The sequence below is a fragment of the Phyllostomus hastatus genome, unplaced genomic scaffold, assembly GCF_019186645.2.
Source record: "Phyllostomus hastatus isolate PE091 unplaced genomic scaffold, TTU_PhHast_1.1 phas_contig_150, whole genome shotgun sequence".
Lineage (NCBI taxonomy): Eukaryota > Metazoa > Chordata > Mammalia > Chiroptera > Phyllostomidae > Phyllostomus > Phyllostomus hastatus.
Window position 1 is genome coordinate 1,733,806 of NW_025333611.1, and position 15,987 is coordinate 1,749,792.

Consider the following 15,987-nt stretch of genomic DNA (forward strand, 5'->3'; position numbering starts at 1 on the left):
TGAGATGTAATTTGCTCTCAACGTCTGAGCAGATTTGGGCTAGCCTGATATCCCCAGCCTCCCAAAGCAGCGATCACCAAATTGGGCTGCGCAGCTCTCAGGGCGCGCACGGGTTCCCGGGGGCGCGCGCGGGCGTGTGGGGTTCTCGAGGCTCCGCCCCCAGGCGTGCGCCTGTGCTCCTTCCAGAATCAGGTCTGCGGATGGCCGCGTTTCCGAGGGCCCTTCTCACCACGGCCCCTCCCACTGAGCCCCTGCGCCTCGCACCCCAGATCCTCAGTGCAGACGGCGTCCGAGGGCGTAAACATGCGGGTGCCGAACACGGGGACCGTTCTGAACGTCCGTGCCGGGGGTGTGAAAGTGGGGCGCTCTGGTACCTGGGGAGTAAACCATCTCACACACCAGCTGTTTCCAGCCCCTCGCAGTCTGCAAAGCAAGGCGGGAGCCGAACACAGCGGCAGCTGACGGTTTGTTATAAATAACGGGGTCAGTCGGCAACTACGAGGGAGAGGCCACTTGCTCCTGGGGCCATTCAGCCCCTTCACAGTCCAGGGCCAACTGACTAACTGTAGTCAGTGAGATGTGAGCGAGTGAAGTATGTCCCTCCCAGCCCGGACACTGAAAAGCCAGAGTCCTGCCCTCCCTGCCCCCGTAGGGACACCTGAGGCCAGGCCACGAGTGGAGAGGCCAGAGCCCCAGCAGGAGACCGCCCCAGCCCCAGCCCCGGGTGAGGGGAGAGGGGAGAGGACAGCCCAGCAGAACAGGGCTTCCGACAAACAGCAGCAAATAGACCTCTGTGCGCTAAGCACCACGACTTCAGGGTCTGTTTGTTATTGGAACAAACAGCCTGTTGTAACTAATAAATTACTGCGTGACTTTGGGATACTCGGGAGTTCAGAGAGCTGAGAGCAATTTCTGTAACAAAATTCCTTCCATTCTCATCTCCTTTCTTCATACGAATGAGACTTCATAGCAGTTATATCTATAAAAACAGAACTAGTGTTGGAATTACAGTAAACCTCATGATCTAGCTCACAGAGCGATGCATTTCCAGTGGTTTTAAAATTTTATATATAATATTCATCAAAATTTGTATACATTTACTTTGATTGAGTGTGAATAATAATTGTAATAATAACTCAATCCAAGAGAAAAAAATGTGTGTACTCCAGAGGCATATATTTGCCGGAAAAATTTCAATTTCAATTTATATTTTTTCAGACTATAGCAGGGTGGCCAATAAAATACTTTGAATCATTAAATATAATAAAGGGAAAGGTCTGTGTAGGGTAGAATGAAAATACAAGTTCAGAAAGAAAATAAAGGAATGATGTAAACTTTCTGACTCAAAAATTAGAGCTTATCCTTGTTTTTTTTAAATGGGTAATGATGTGTATCAAATCCTCAGACCTGCTGTATCAAATATTTAACTTCCTTTGGATACACATGAAAGAGTGCATTTCATGTTATTAAAATGTACTAGAATATTAAAATATTAAAATACACTAGAAATTACACATTTTGCGGTCCTTCAGATCTGAGTTGGGAAACCTTAGATATCCATGTCCACTGTGGAAGACACACAGTGTTGCAGACTTCATTGAGGGGGTGCAGAAGCAAAAACTGCCCCAAGCTCGGTCGCACTGGACGACAACCGTTAAATCAGTGCACTGTTCAGGGGTTCTCCCGGGGCTCCGTCTGAGAGCGGGGCGCTGGCTGGGCGCTGCGCCGGCGTGTCCCCCCTTCATTTCCGCGGGAGCCCGTGGGAGCCATCAGCCCCACCACAGAGTGGAGAGCACACGGACCGAGGAAGTTAACGTGTCGACCGGAACCGCAGGAATTGTGGGTGGGACCTGGGGCTCTAAGCCCAGGCTGGTTTGACCCCCAGGCCCCTGGTGTCTCCTGTAAAAAGAAAACAGCATCTGTCCTGAAACCGGGCACAGTCCTGGTGTCAGCAGGTGTCCCGGCGAGGGGGGCCCAAGGAGAAGCCCACCTCGGGGGAGTGGCCGCCCACAGAGTGCACCTGCACCCGGGCCCACCGCCCACAGAGTGCCCGCGCCCCCGGGCCGCGGATTCACGGAGAGCCCCTCTGCAGCAGCCTTAGGGCTCAGCCGCGCTGGAGAAGGGGAGAGCCTCCTTTTGGTGTCAGAACCGCTCCTGAGAAACGCCCGCATCCTGGGCAAAATCGGCGTGCTGTGCGAGCAAAGGCAGTGGAGAGGCTGGCGCCCTTGGGAGACCGGCTGAGGGCGGGGCCTGCGAGGGAGCCGCTGCGCACCCGCACACGGGGCCGCAGGCGGGGCGGGGGCGAGGGGGCTGGAGTCAGAGCTCGCTTCTGGAGCGCGTCCCGCTGAAGCTCAGCGAGTGACACTGAGTGGTGCTGGTACCCGCCGTCGGTCGCGCACCAGACGCCACGGAGGCTGCCCAGTAAGACAGGCTCTGTCCCAGGGCCCCCCGATTTCCCAGGGCCACCGCCGGCCTCTCGTGGCGGGTTCTGACCAGCGAGCAGGCCGCACCTGGGGCAAGGGGCGTGCGCTCATGAGCAGGACTGGCCACTTGGGTTCCGTAAAGACCCGTGTGTTCGTCTGCTTCTCTCAACTGTGCGTGACCCCTTAAGGGCACACACCTGCATGGGGCGGGGACTTGCCGAACCAGGTTTACTGCCAACACCTCCACAAAGCGTCACTCTGGCATTCTCCAGACCACCTCTCCCCTGCCCCCTCGTCCACCGTGCTGATCCGAACCGGGTATCCGGATGCCAGACACGCGCGTCTGTGTGTAGTGGTGGCAGTTCTGGGGCCGTGACTGGAAGTGGCCTCGGGGACGCTCACCACCGGCCACAAGTGAAGGTCCCGTCGTCGGAGCTCCTAGCCCATAAACACAACACTTCAGGGTCTCCGTGGAGAGTGAGCCGACGTTACGACCTACTCACGCAGCCTCTGCCCCGCTCCGAGCACCCCGGACGGCGCCCTCACTGGAGCCTTCTGTCCGCCCCCGTCTCCACGGGCGACAGGCACAGACGGGGAGACTCCAGAGGCCACGGCTGGGGCCGTGGGGCACTGGGTCTTCCCGCACACACCGTGTGTGCGAACTCCTCATCCGGCCGTGACGCATCTCGTCTGGCTGAGGGCCGAGACGTGGCCACGGGACCAGCTGTTGGTTGTGAATACAGTTCTCTTGGAAGAACGGTATTTACTCCATCGTCAAACACAAATGACGATGATGGTTGGCCCTCTGGCGCTCAGCTTCTAGTTCCTTCCACGGCGCGACGATGCCGCCGCCTCCTCCCAGTTCCCTCCCTGCTGGTGCGGCTGGCTGCCGTGAGCTGCAGCCGCTAACGAAGGGCCGCCCGCCCCGTTTCCCGTCCTGCAGCGTCTGTGCGGTGTCCAGGCTCCGGGCTGCAGATCACTGACGTCCAGAATTGTTCCTGCTCTTCAAAACCACACCGAGCACCCCTCGCCCGGGCTCTGCTCGCCCGCGGGCAGCCCGACCCGGGGCCGCCTCCCCGTCGCAGCTCCGTCTGCCTGGCCCACTTCGTCGTAACGTTTTACAGCCGAGCGCTAAAACTGATGTTCTCCTGGCTCTCGCGGAGGGCGATTACAGCAGGTAATTAAAGCCGTAGACCTTTACGGTGTGGCCGGGAATGTTAAATCAAGTCTAAAGAAAATGAGGTCAAGCACCCATTAACGTGAAAGGTCACGGAGTCCCCCGCCACCGAAGGCCACGGCCAGACCCACGGCGAGGGGCTCCGCGCTCGGTCGGGAGCACTTAGCGGCCGGGATGGGGAAAACGGAACTGATGTCAGAAACCGCAGGGGCCCGAAGTGTGTCTGAAGACGCTCTCTTTCCGTGTGTCCTGACCAGCGAGGTCTCCGCACTGGTCCCTGCCTGTGAGTCCTAGCCGCTTCAGGCAACAATCGTGCCTGTACCCTCGCGCCTCTCAGGGTCTCCGGGGACGTCCTCCATGGCACGGCGCCCGCTTCTGTCTCAGGACCCCGTGTGGCTCCGTGTCGGGCAGAGCGGGCCGCGGCCAGGCACGGGAAACTAAATGTCATCACTTGAGTGTCAACTTAAAACTCGTGAGGAGGGTATGGCGTCTGGAAATTCCCGTTCGGACAGCACAGACACAAGTGCCCGGAGCCCATGCTGAGCCCGTGCTCTGCCTCTGTGGCAGGCCCCAGGGCGGGTCGGGGGGGGCCGGTGCTGGCCAGGCCCGGGTTCTGCAGCCAGGCCGCTCCCCTCACAGCAGAGAGCGGCCTGTCACTTGGGAAGGACAGACGCGGTGCCCTCGTGAGCCTCTGGGTCCACGCAGCAGTGAGGGCGCGGCCCCGGGACCGCCCAGCGTGGGGCGGGTGTCATCACCTTCTCCCAGTCTTGAGGACGGGCCGGTGGGATCCTACGTGGAAGCCACACCCAGACAGAGGAAGGCGGCGGGAGTCAGTTTCTTGAAAGTGACCTGGACTCCCATGTCACCCACCCCGTCAGCTGCAACCCCTCCCCTCCCTCTCAGACCTGAGCCCCAGAGGGAGGGCCGGCACAGCCCACTGACAGACGTGGGAAGCACCTGGGGCTGACACGCCGGCGGGTCGCAAACCGTCCGTCGGCTGGTGTGAGGCGGTGGCTGCCCAGTAGGGCCCCTTGGGCAGGCCCTCCCACCACACTGCACCCGCTGACCCGGCGTGGGCACCCGCCTCCACCCGGGCCCCGGGCTCTGCCTCTCGGAGAGCCTGCTGCTGCTGGGAGACGGCGCCCCCGCCCAGCGCACGGGGCCCGGGCAGCACGCAAGGGGCGAGAGTCCTGTGCTGGCGTGGGCCCTGATGCTGACGGCCACCAGGGGCCCGGCCACCGCTGCTCCACGGGACACGGAGGACTCCGTGAGGACCCAGGTGGCTCGCGGGCAGGCTCCCTGTCCTCCCCACTGATGACCGCAGACAGTGGGCAGTTGTAGCAGCGGGGACGAGGGACGAGTCCACGGAACGCACTGAAGGAGGGCTGGGTCAGCCCAGCCGAGGCCACCCAGGCCAGTGGTGCCGGCCGAGGGGGAGGGGCCCACCTCCTCCCCCCTCATTCTGCCCCCGTGGAATTGCACCCGGACACCCTCAGCCCGGGCGCCGGCGGGACCGAGTCTGACAGCGGAGAGAGAGCGTGTCGTCCCCACAGGCACAGCCCAGAGCTCCCAGTGTCCTTGGGGAGGGGTCCAGGCGAACACGGGTCCTTCGGGGACAGCAGGGTGGGCTCACCCCACCTCCAGTTAGTGAGTGAGGGCGCGTCAGCCCCGGCCTCAAGCCCCCAGCCAGCCTGGACTTGGGGCAGATGGGCCCCGGGAGCAAGCCTGGTGGGTCCCTAACGACAGAGGAGCCAGCGGAGCTCCGGGCAGCCCGGGCCTCCCTGCCGGACTCGCACTTGACCGCCAGCCCTCTGCGCGCCTTTGTCCGCTTGCGCCTCAGAGCTGCCCCCGCCGCAGCCCCCGCCGCCTCGCGCTCGGACCGCGCCGGGAATTCTGGCCGCGCACTGTCTGCTGTACGGCCCCGGGTGGGGTGCGATTTATTCACTTGGCAGCTGTTTTTAAAAGGGGCTTTTATTGTGGAGAAGAAATTGTTAAAACCCTTTCACCTGCAGAATAGGCCTCGGCTCGCTCTTCTCCGCATTAACTGAAATCAACCTGTTTTCAACTGGCGATATTCCTTCATTAGTTTTAATTCACTTTCCAGCACATCTGATTTTTTTTTATTCATCATGCTTTTGATGAAAATTAATTAGTTTCTGTTGGGACGGAAACAATGCTATCTCGGGCACCCAGGTGTGGTTATACAAAGGGCCTTGCCGTAGAGGGTCCGGGGCCCAAGTCTGTGTCGCAGAGAACCCCCCTCCTCGGGACCCCCCCGCGGGGGTCCGGGCGTCGCGTCTGCTGGGGCTCCGCGCCTCAGTTTCCCCCTCTGTAGAGCGAGGGCTTCAGCCGGGTTTGGCGAGCCCAACAAAACTGGATAAACCTGTGTGGACTAGATGTGGGAAGAGTACATGAACGTTGTGCTGGCCACACCCTTTCTTACAGCCCAGTGTAGGATGCCAGTGAAAATTCTAACTGGCAAGGGCGGCGGGAAAGGGGGTCGTTCGGGTGGACGGCACGAGGTGGGAGGGGAAGAGGGGGCGCGGTGAGGCCCCGGGGCCACCCCAGACGCGCTGCTGAGACCCAGGGGCCCGGGGTCTGCTGCCGGCCGGGGCGCAGGTGCGAACCTGGCTCACGGGGCCGCCGGCGGGGAGCCCACACCTCTGTTGACCTTTCCCCCGGATTTCCGGCTTCCTGCAGCGTAATCTCTTTCGCACCAGGGAGTTTTGCTAAGCAAAGAAAAACACGCTTCCTTAAGTTGTGATTTCAACACTGGAGAATTCAGAGAGAGGGGGAGAAAGTCACTCCCGACTTCCAGGACCAGTTCAGCGGATGCAGCTGTCCAGCCCGAGCCCCACGCGACGGCATCGCTGTTTGCCCGCGGCCTCGGAGACAAAAGTCAGACCTGCTTACCCACCACGTGTCTGATTTGCTCTGATTAAACAAGAGGCTTAATCCTCATAAAACGTATGATCCTCTGTTCAAAATCCATCCTAAGGAGAACCTCCTGAATTAATCCAATTATCACTCAGCAAATAAGTGTTTGCTGTCTGTTGTTCGAGAAAAGGGCCCTTCACGTAAGGCGGTGCCGGCCCGCCCGTGTGTTCCAGCGCGGCGTCTGCGCCCACACCGGGCGGGTGCAGCGGAGGTGCTGTCTGGGCTCGCCTGGCGGGCCAGTGCGGGCGAGGGGGGGCCGCTTCGCGGGAGGGCCGGCCCGAGCCGGGGCGGGTCCAGAGTGGTGGCCTGGAGAGTTCTCAGGACAGGCACCTCTGAAGACAGGAGGGGGCGGGGGCAGGAGGGGAGACGCTCGTGACGGACACGTTTGGAAGAGAGATATGAACGCTGGGGGTCGCAGCCATTCCCTAAAGGACAGCACCGTCCCCTGGGCGGGGGATCGTTGGCTTCTTCCCTTGTTACTGTGTCTCTCATCTGTGCAGCTTCCAAGAAGCGTGACTGCGCCCTTTCTAGAGCGCTGTTTCGGAGCCGGTGTGGGGGCGCAGTACAAAAAAAGTGGGGAGACCTTCAGGGACAGTGGAGGTGGTGCTCAGCACCGCGAGAGCCTGTCCGCCGGGACAAAGAGAGCTCGGACGCTCGGAAGAGTGACGTGTGCTTTCCCTCATGGGGACGACCAGGGACTCGCTCGCGGGGAGGGGCTGAAGGCGGAGCAGGGGTTCCTGGGCGCCGCCTGGCCAGTTAAAGTGTGCAAGGTGCCGCCCACGCTGCTGCTCCCTGATGACAGCAGCCGCGTAGGAGAGGTGGCCCAGTGCCGAGGGAGGAGCTCCAGCCCTGGGGACTGGCCACCGGCCTTTGCGCCGGGCCGCACCACTGGCGGAGCGTGCGGCCGCCTGGGGCCCCTACCCGGGCGATGGGGCAGTGCCCACGCCTGCCTCCCAGGAGCGCGCCCACTGCCGGACAAACATGCGGACAGAGCATGTAGCGGGGCCCGAGACGCAGAGTGAAGTCCGCGGTCGCTATTACTGCCTCCTCTGCGCATCAGTTACTAAGTAAAATGGTCCTTACTTTATTATTATTGTCCTAATCAATTATTACTTCCTTGACAGTAAAATTAAGATACTTTTTATAAGCTTTCCAAAAATTGAGTTCTTGACCAGACCTGATGAACCAACTGAAAAAACCCCAAGTGCACGTTATTAATAATTCAAAATTACACAGTATATGTTGGAAGTTTCACTTGTTCGAGTGAAAGTTACCATTTTATTAAAATGCATTTAGAGCTTGTTAAGGCAGGCAGAGATGCTATCTACCACGGGTAATGAGCTTCTGGGAGATACCGTCTGTCTTGAAGACGCGAGACGGTCTTTTTTATTAATTGAATAATTTAGTGGTATTACCATTTCAGTGAAGGAATTACTGTATTTTCGTATTTATTAAGAAACCGATATTTAATTTCTGCTTCATGTTCATAATGTTGTAAGTATTTAACATCTTAAATCTCGGTTAAAACTAACTTATACTCGTATTTCCACGAAGAGAGCAACACAACCTGCCTCTCTGTGGTGTGTGTCTCCTCGCTTTGTCGCCGGTGTCCCTTGAAAGCGGCTACACTTTGAAAAACACTAACCCCACGGGACTCGTCACGGAGACACGTGATGTCTTGGAAGCGAAACCCGCCGGTCGTACAGGCGTGGGAGGATGCGTGTTATGAGAAGGAGCCCCACTGTCACCGGCCAGGCAGCCTGTGCAGGGTGCCGTGGGGGCGCCGCGTGGACACCAAGTCCCCCATCCCCAGCAGGGGTCCCTCAGCGCGGCCACTGTGCGCGGGAGGAACGGCCTCTGGAAAGGGACCGGGCGTGGAAGCAAAGCAGCTAAGCAGCTGCCGACACCCTGGAGAAAGGAAAACAAGACCCAAAGTGTTGTTGTTAAAGAACAAGACCTATAAATATAGTGGGGCCCTGGCACACTGTGACAAATAGGAGAAAAATGCGCTCCTAACAGGAGCGTCCCCACCGCCAGCCTCGCCCCAAATCCGGCTTCTCTTAGAGTTAGGCGACAGGCGGCTGGTGGCATTTGGGTATTCCTCCTAATTCCTTGTTACAGTGTCAGCACAGTTAAAGAAAAAGGAACACCATGAAAACGCCTTCCCATTTGGCTTGTTAGGTCCCCTGCAGTGACAGCCACCAGCAACGTGCTCAGACCGATGCCCAGGCCACGGGTCGCCGCCAAGAAGCCAGCCCCAGTGTCCGCACCGGCTCCCACTCCCAGCGCCCTTCCCAAGCAGACCCCGCGCCGCTCAGACGCGCGAGTGCAGGCCGCCGGACGCCCGCCTCAGGAGATAACCGCTGTGGGGACGGCCTTTTTAAGGAACAAAAATTTACAGCAATAAGAGAACCGATAAAACATTTTATTGCATCAACATTGAAAACCTCAAAAAAATCAAACACCTCTGTGCAACGGAGAGGGTCCCATAAGCCCCGCAGAGAGCCAGCCTGGAAGGAAGGAACTCCAGCACAGTTCGCCTGCGAGGCGGCTGCCGGGGGGTGGGGCAGGGGGAGGCCCAAGACCAGGACAGCGCCGGGGAAGATGTGGCAAAGCCCAAGACCGGCCGTCGGCACAGCAGGGGCACATGTCGCCAGCGATGACAAGACACACGAGCTCACTGTTTATCTAGGAAACCCAAGTTCAAACGAAATGTGAACGGCCACTCGTCGAAGTGCCGAACATTTGAGAAGTTCGGTAGCGTCCGACGTGGGCAGGGTGCGTGTAGGATAATGGAACTAACTGCAGTGGAAATGAATGCAGCCATTGTGGAGAGCAACTGGGTGTCGTCTGTGATAGCGGCGATGACCCCAGGCCCTCGGGCGCCACGGTGCACGGCTCTGAGGAACAGCTCCCCGTGCGCGTGAGCGTGAGCGGGGCGGCCCAGACCAGGGTGTCTGTCCCGGCGTCAGCTGGAAGCGGGCGTGGCTAAGCCCTGGGCACCGGGCCATCCCCTCTCCGCCCGCCGGTTAGTCGTCCGTGGTGTTGTTTAAACAAAACCCGCTCTTCACCCCTCCTGACGTCTCTGCAGCCTCACGGCCTCGCCCGCCCGCGTGGGGCCCCAGCGAGGGAGTGAGCGCCGCACAGGCATTTCCGGGTTGGGATGCTTGTGTGCTTCAGACGGAAGAGTTTTAGTGGGCCGCCCGCTGCCAGGGGGCCACCGGGAAGAAAGGAAATCCGAATTTGAGTGCAAGTGGGAGAGAGCGGGACTCATTCCCACCCCGCGGAGAACGCACGTGCCTTCCGCAGAGGGGCCGTCTGCTGGCTCGCGGCTCACTCGGCGCCTCCTCCGGGGACCCGGGGCTGACGCCTCCGTGTGAGCTGCCTGCCTGCGCCTGCAGGAACGCGGAGATTGATTTGGAAAACATCCGGAATCAATTAAGGCTTTAATCAGCAAAGGAGCGAACTTCTCGGGGCCGTGGACTAATCTTACCAGCTCCCCCCCGCCGTGCGCACCCAAGCTGGAAAAAGAAAGCAATTCCGGGACGTCGTCGTCTGCCCTGATTACCCAGCCAGCAGAGCCTGTGATCCCGTCCCACCGCTAGGGGCCCTTCCGGGGCGCGCAGCCCGAGTGGCGCTGGGGCGCAGCGGCCTCGCTGGGGTGCAGGGCGCCCTCCCACGGACCCCTTGGGAGCCGGGCTGACCAGCAGCCAGGAGGCTGGCTCTCCGCTTGAAGGGACCCAGCGAAAGCCAGTTTCCAAAGACTGCTCCTTGCCCGCGGCTGGGGGAGTTTCCGGCACAAACGTCTCGTTTGAATCGCTCAGCCGCAGGTCCTTCCAGTTCCACAAGGACTGGGAAACGGGTGCCCCCCATTGAGACCAACCCATGCAGCTGCAGGTGGGGAGCCCTCTCAGAGCTCCTGGGCCTTGGCGGCAGCCGAGGCCAGGCCGGAACCCTGCCCGGAGGTGCTTCCCGGGGGGCGGGGGGTGGCCTCCGTCTGGGTGGCTGTGACAGGGTGACTGTGTCTGTTTGCTTGCAATACAGGGATTTTTGGCGGTGTACTTTTTTTTTTCCCAGTAAAGGCTCTGTGGTGAATGTGTGAGGAAAGATGACTTTTATAACCGTGTCAGATTTTTTTTTCACTTCCACAAATGAGAAAGACCCGTGTCTGAGCCGCCCGCCGCGCACTGGGCCGCAGAGGGAGGGGCGTGCGCGGGCAGAGGACGCAGTTGGGGGGCCGAAGTGGGGGTGCCTTACCGTCTCCCTTTGGAGGGACGTGGAGGGTAGTGGAGACATGACCACAGACTCAGGGCGCGGCCACTCACCAAGAAGTCCTGTCTCGGGGGAGAAACGATGGACTAACCGCCGGCCGGGAGCCGGGCACCGGCTGTCCGCTCGACTGCTAACCCGTCGGTTTCACGGGTTTCCTCCCACGAGACCCTCCCACAGTCCCCGGCCCCTGCCACCAGCGTCCTCCCAGAAGTCATTTTTGGACTCACAGGGCCGGGAAGCCCTGTCGTCATGCATAAGCAAACAAACTCTGAAGACACGTTTGGAAAACAAGAACGGCGACGGCAAACCAGCTCAGATACCCGTCTGGAAGGGGAGGGAGCCGCGGCGACGGGGCGGGAGACGAGACACGGGAGCCGAGCGCCGCGGCGGTGCCGTGGCGCTCGGCTGGTCAGGCACCGGGGGATACACAGCGAGGACTCCCTCTGCTCGTCGGGAAGACTCCCCCCTCCCCGAGGGCGGACAAACCAGGGGCCACGTCAGCCTCACGGTTGCCTGCAAAGGGCCGGATGGAATTGCAGGACCGTGTGAATGTCACTGCTCCTTAACTAGGGGCCAGGGGCCAGGAGCTCGGCGCTGCCGCCGGGCAGAAACACGGCGCCGGGCCGCATGAAACAAGGCGGAGGGCCGGGCTTGGGCCGCGGGCCTCCCGTTTGCACCTGTGGCTCGGGGGGAGAGGCCGGCACAGCGGCCACGTGGCCGCCACAGGGTGGGGGTGGGGGTGGCGTGCGGCGGCGAGGGCTGTGGGCCCCTCGCTCGCACGACGCTGCAGACTATCCCAGGGGCGCGGATGCCCCCCGCCCGCCCACCAGAGCCCATGGGCCAGGGACCGGCCCAGGAGACAGGCCGCGCCCGGGGGACAACGTGCGAGAGAGCGAGAGAGCGAGAATGGGGACGGCCCCGCCAAAGGGCTTCCGTGGCCGAGCCGGAGAGTCTGAACCCGACCCCGCGGGTCACGGGAGCGGGGAGGAGAGCCGGCGGCCTCGGGTCCGCAGCCCTCAGCTCGCTGGCCCCGGGGTGGCGAGGGGGCCGTGGGCTCCCTGCAGGGGTGCCGGGGGAGGGGGAGGGGAGGAGCGGCCCTCGTCTGCTCCCCGCCGCGCCGGCAGGTGGCAGTGCACAGGTAGACCCCGGGGCAGTGTGCGCGTGGCGGGGGATGTGCGTGTGCCGGCGGGGCCTCGTTGCTGGGGCTGATGGGAAACACACGTTCGCTAAGTCCTGACGTGAGCACCGGGGAGAATTAAGGCTCAGCCAACACAGAGAAGGCGTTTTGGGTGAGTTCTGTCGCGCTGGACCCCAGTGGCACCGTCGGCCCGGGCCAGCCGGCTCGGACTCTTGAGGCCCCTGCAGCACAGGATGACGGAGGGCGGATGCCTGAACGTTTCCCTCACGCACATTAGGGAGTTAGAATTCGGTTATTTTGATGTGCAGGTGTATAAAATGCAGCTCCTTTTGATTAAAACAGCTTTTGAAACTTAAAATATGCCTTGTAATCCCTGGATTATTTTCCAGCTTTGAGGTAGTGTTTTTTTTTAAATCAGAATTTTTTTTTAGACGTAACAGTGTTTTATTTCTCAGCCATTATCCACTCGCTATGCATGGTTTTCCACTGCGTTAGCTTATTCTTTTCCTTTCTTTCATGCAAGAGACGAATACTTTCTGGCAGACCATTACTTATCCTTTATATCTTTCCAGAGATGATCAGAGTTCACAGATCACATAAAACCTCTCATAAAAGCCCTGTTTCATAACTGGAGAGTAATTTCGGTTTGAATGTTAAGCAGAATGTTAATCCTGGCGCATTTAGTTGCCATGATGAAGAATTGCCCAAAATTGATGAGTCCGCCTTATAAATTGGAAGGAAATATAATCAAGTAACCTGACATTACCCGCCAGGCGCGGTATCATTTATTGTTTATTAATGAACAATAAACAAACCTGTCACCAATCATTGATTCTGAAGAATGTGCCGCAGAGTTTCTCCCGGCGACTGGAGGGATCCAAGTGGGGGGGGATCGTCTCGGGGAAGCGCCGTGGTTATTCACTGTTGTCACGCAGGCTCTCGATGTAATGAAATTAAAACTGTGCGGAGGAACGGGACTTTATTAAAAAAGAAACGGAAAGAAAGCCACCTTATAAAAGTTGGCTTTACGGGCTGGGAGACATCTGGTTAGTCAGTGTGCTGTTTTTGCTGACAACTGGATCTGCGTTGCTACCAGACGGAATAAAAGGGGGGTCCCCGCAGCCCCGTGCTGCGAGGCTGGGGGGACACGCCCTGCTGTCTCCCCGAGGCCTTCCAGATGCAGGACTGGCCGACGCCTGTGTCCGCGCTGCGCTCCGTGCGGGGGAGCGGGCGCGACCTGCGTCCTCACGTCAGGCCTGAGCGTGAGCGTGAGTGTGATCCCGCACTCCTCGCACTGCATTTCCTCAGAAGTGAGGGGCACACGAGCCACGTGAGGTGCCCCCGTGCCTGGCTCCTCCTCCACGGTGGTAAAGTCAGCCCGCAGGCGTCCTGTGAACCTGCACGCGCGGGAGTGCGTCCGGGCTGCTGTTTGCGAAGGAGCTGCTCTGGCGTCCCCTTCGACCTCGGCGTCAGAAGGGCCCACGCGCTCGGTTTCTCCCCAGGACCCCGAGAGGGACGTGACGTATGCGGGGGAGGGCCCCTCGAGAGCCCCGGAATTTATCTATAAGAAACCCTGTGTTTATTCCTACGTGTGTGAACTTCAGTCACCTTCGAAGCACTCTCCGCTGGATGCAACACGCCCACGGGGACGTCTTCCCGCTGCTCAAACCAGCTGTTGGAGTCACTGCTTTTGACGCCTTTGCACGCTTCTGCCATTTCTTCTTTCACCTCTTCCACACGGGCAAAACATTTCCCTTTGAGGACTTTTTCCATCCAGGGAAACAAAAAAAAGAGTCGCATGGGGCGAGGTCAGATGCGTCGGGAGGATGGGGCACGGGGTCGTGCCGTTTTTGGTCAAAAACTGCTGAACGTTCAACGCAGTGTGGGCAGGTGCGCCCATAAATCGCCCATCACGAAACGCGAGTGTTGTTGAAAATAGTCTCGAAAAAAACTCACTGAAGCCGAACGCAGCCTCTCACAACATCGCCAGCTGGTCCATGACACAGGTGGGTCCTGGCACCCTCTCCCGGCGGGAAAGCCTGTGCTGGGAGCGCCCCACCCCCCAGAAGATAATTCCAGTTTCAGGGGGCCCCCTCACAGAGCGTCACTGCTGTGTGTGAGAGCGTGCAAGTCCCTGGGGCGCAGTGTTGGGAGACAGTGACGCGGAGGGGGGCGGGGGGGGGGAGAAGTTGACTGATGGTCCTCGCCAGGGAAAGCACAGCCAATTCTCGCGATCCCGTGGGGGGCTCCGCTTCGCCACGGAGCACTGCCCATCGAAGAGATCTCGCAGGAAGGCGTGGAAACTGACACGGTGTGCGTGTTGGCTTTCCCGTGGTTTCCGTTTCCCTGAGGCGTCTGTCAGGAGAGCGCAGCCCAGAGCGGGGCGGGGCGGCTGGGCAGCTGTGAGGCCCTGGCCTGTGGCCCCAATGCCTGCGCCCTCCTCTCCGTAACCCCTGCCCCGCACCCAGCACTGGGCTCCCGCAGGGGGCTCCCTCTCCCTCGCACATGAGAGCGTTCTGAGCTCTGAGACTGAGCCCTGTGGGTCCCTTTGGTTCCCACGGGCAGGGCAGGAAAGAAAACTCGGTGCAGGTCACTTTATCCCAAAGAAGTGCCGTTCGGTGTGCACCGTTCCCCAGGAGTCGCAACCTAAACCGCTGAAGCGCCCGTGGACTCACGTCGCAGCCTCCGTCCAAGTGTCCTGTTACAGGTCCATGTGGAGGGAGTCCTGTCACCGTGCCATCCAAAGCCAAGGTGACCGGAACAACGAGAGGCACTTAAAAACGCATGATTCTTTCACGCGGAGCCTGGGTGAGCGCTGGGGAGAGTCTCCGTAATGCTACATGCGCCTTTGCTCTTAAGACCCCACAAAGACACCACCCCCTCGGGCCGGGGTTTCCGTGAGCGTCTGCTGTGTTGAACTGAACATTCTCGCTCTCCAACTTCATTCTGCCAGGTCACGTAGTTGCCCCTTCCCCATATTTTTACAGCCCCTTGCCCCTTTCCGCCACGGCAGCCGGCCTCACGTGCCCGTTCCCGGGCCGGGTGAAGGGACAGGACCAGTGCTCGGTGGCGTGAAGCCGCCGCACCGAACAAGTGAGACTTAGAAGGGCCCGGTGGCGCTCGGGTCAGTCGCGTGTATCCCCATCTCCCAGAGTCACTGCAAGGCCTTTCCTCCCCAAGACCGTCCCTGGCCCTTGGGGGGACCTGCGGCAGGTGCCAGCTCCCTGCTTCTACAAAAAAGAAGTCAATTTTCATTTTAAATAAATGTGGATAGATGTTCAGAACCTTTGCTAACTAGTGCAGCGGGCTTTGCATCCACTCCGTCCGGTTTCCCGTGGCTTTAGCATGACCAGAACACACGTGTCAAAGCTGAGAGTTCTCCTTGGTGCGTCACCATCGACCGAAACATGGAGTCCACTCGCATGTCCCCCGTCGCTACACGCGTGTCCTTTGTGCTGGAGCACACTCCAGGCCACCGCGTGTCTCCTCGGCCTCCTCCAGCCCATGACAGTTTCTCTTTTCTCGCTTTTCGTGACCTTAACCCCGTGGAAGGGCACTGCCCAGGTGCTCGTAGGGAGCATCTGATCGGCATTGAGCTGCATCTGCAGGTGAAATTGGAGACAACTTGACGTCTTCGCAACATCGACCTTCCAACCTACGAATGTGGCACAGCACCCACCTACAAAGGCCTTGGACTTCTCTCCTTAGCAGAGTGTGGGTTTCGGCATACAGATCCCGGCACATGTTTTGTTAGATCAGCACCTACCTATTCCGTGCATTTTTGTGTCGTTTGTTTTTGTATTCCTGTGTATACTTCTATTGACCTTTCATACGCTGGCCTCGTATCCTGCCATCTTGCTAAACTTGCTTATTAGTTCTAGGAGCTTTTTCGTAGACGATTTGAGGGTTTCTACACAGAGAGTCACTTCACCTGCGAGCAGAGATGGTTTTGGTTCTTCCTTTGCGGTCAGCGTTACTCTTCTTTCTTGCCCTGTGGTGCCAGTCGGAACTGAACAGGGTGTTGACTCAGAGCGGGGAGA

At 59.5% G+C, this 15,987-nt stretch overlaps 1 protein-coding gene across 1 annotated transcript in view; it reads left to right on the top strand.

The window, feature by feature from the left end:
- Positions 1-15,987, top strand: part of SDK1 (sidekick cell adhesion molecule 1) — a 287,191-nt gene that overhangs the window by 120,237 nt on the left and 150,967 nt on the right. The gene's annotated exons all lie outside the window — the stretch shown is intronic.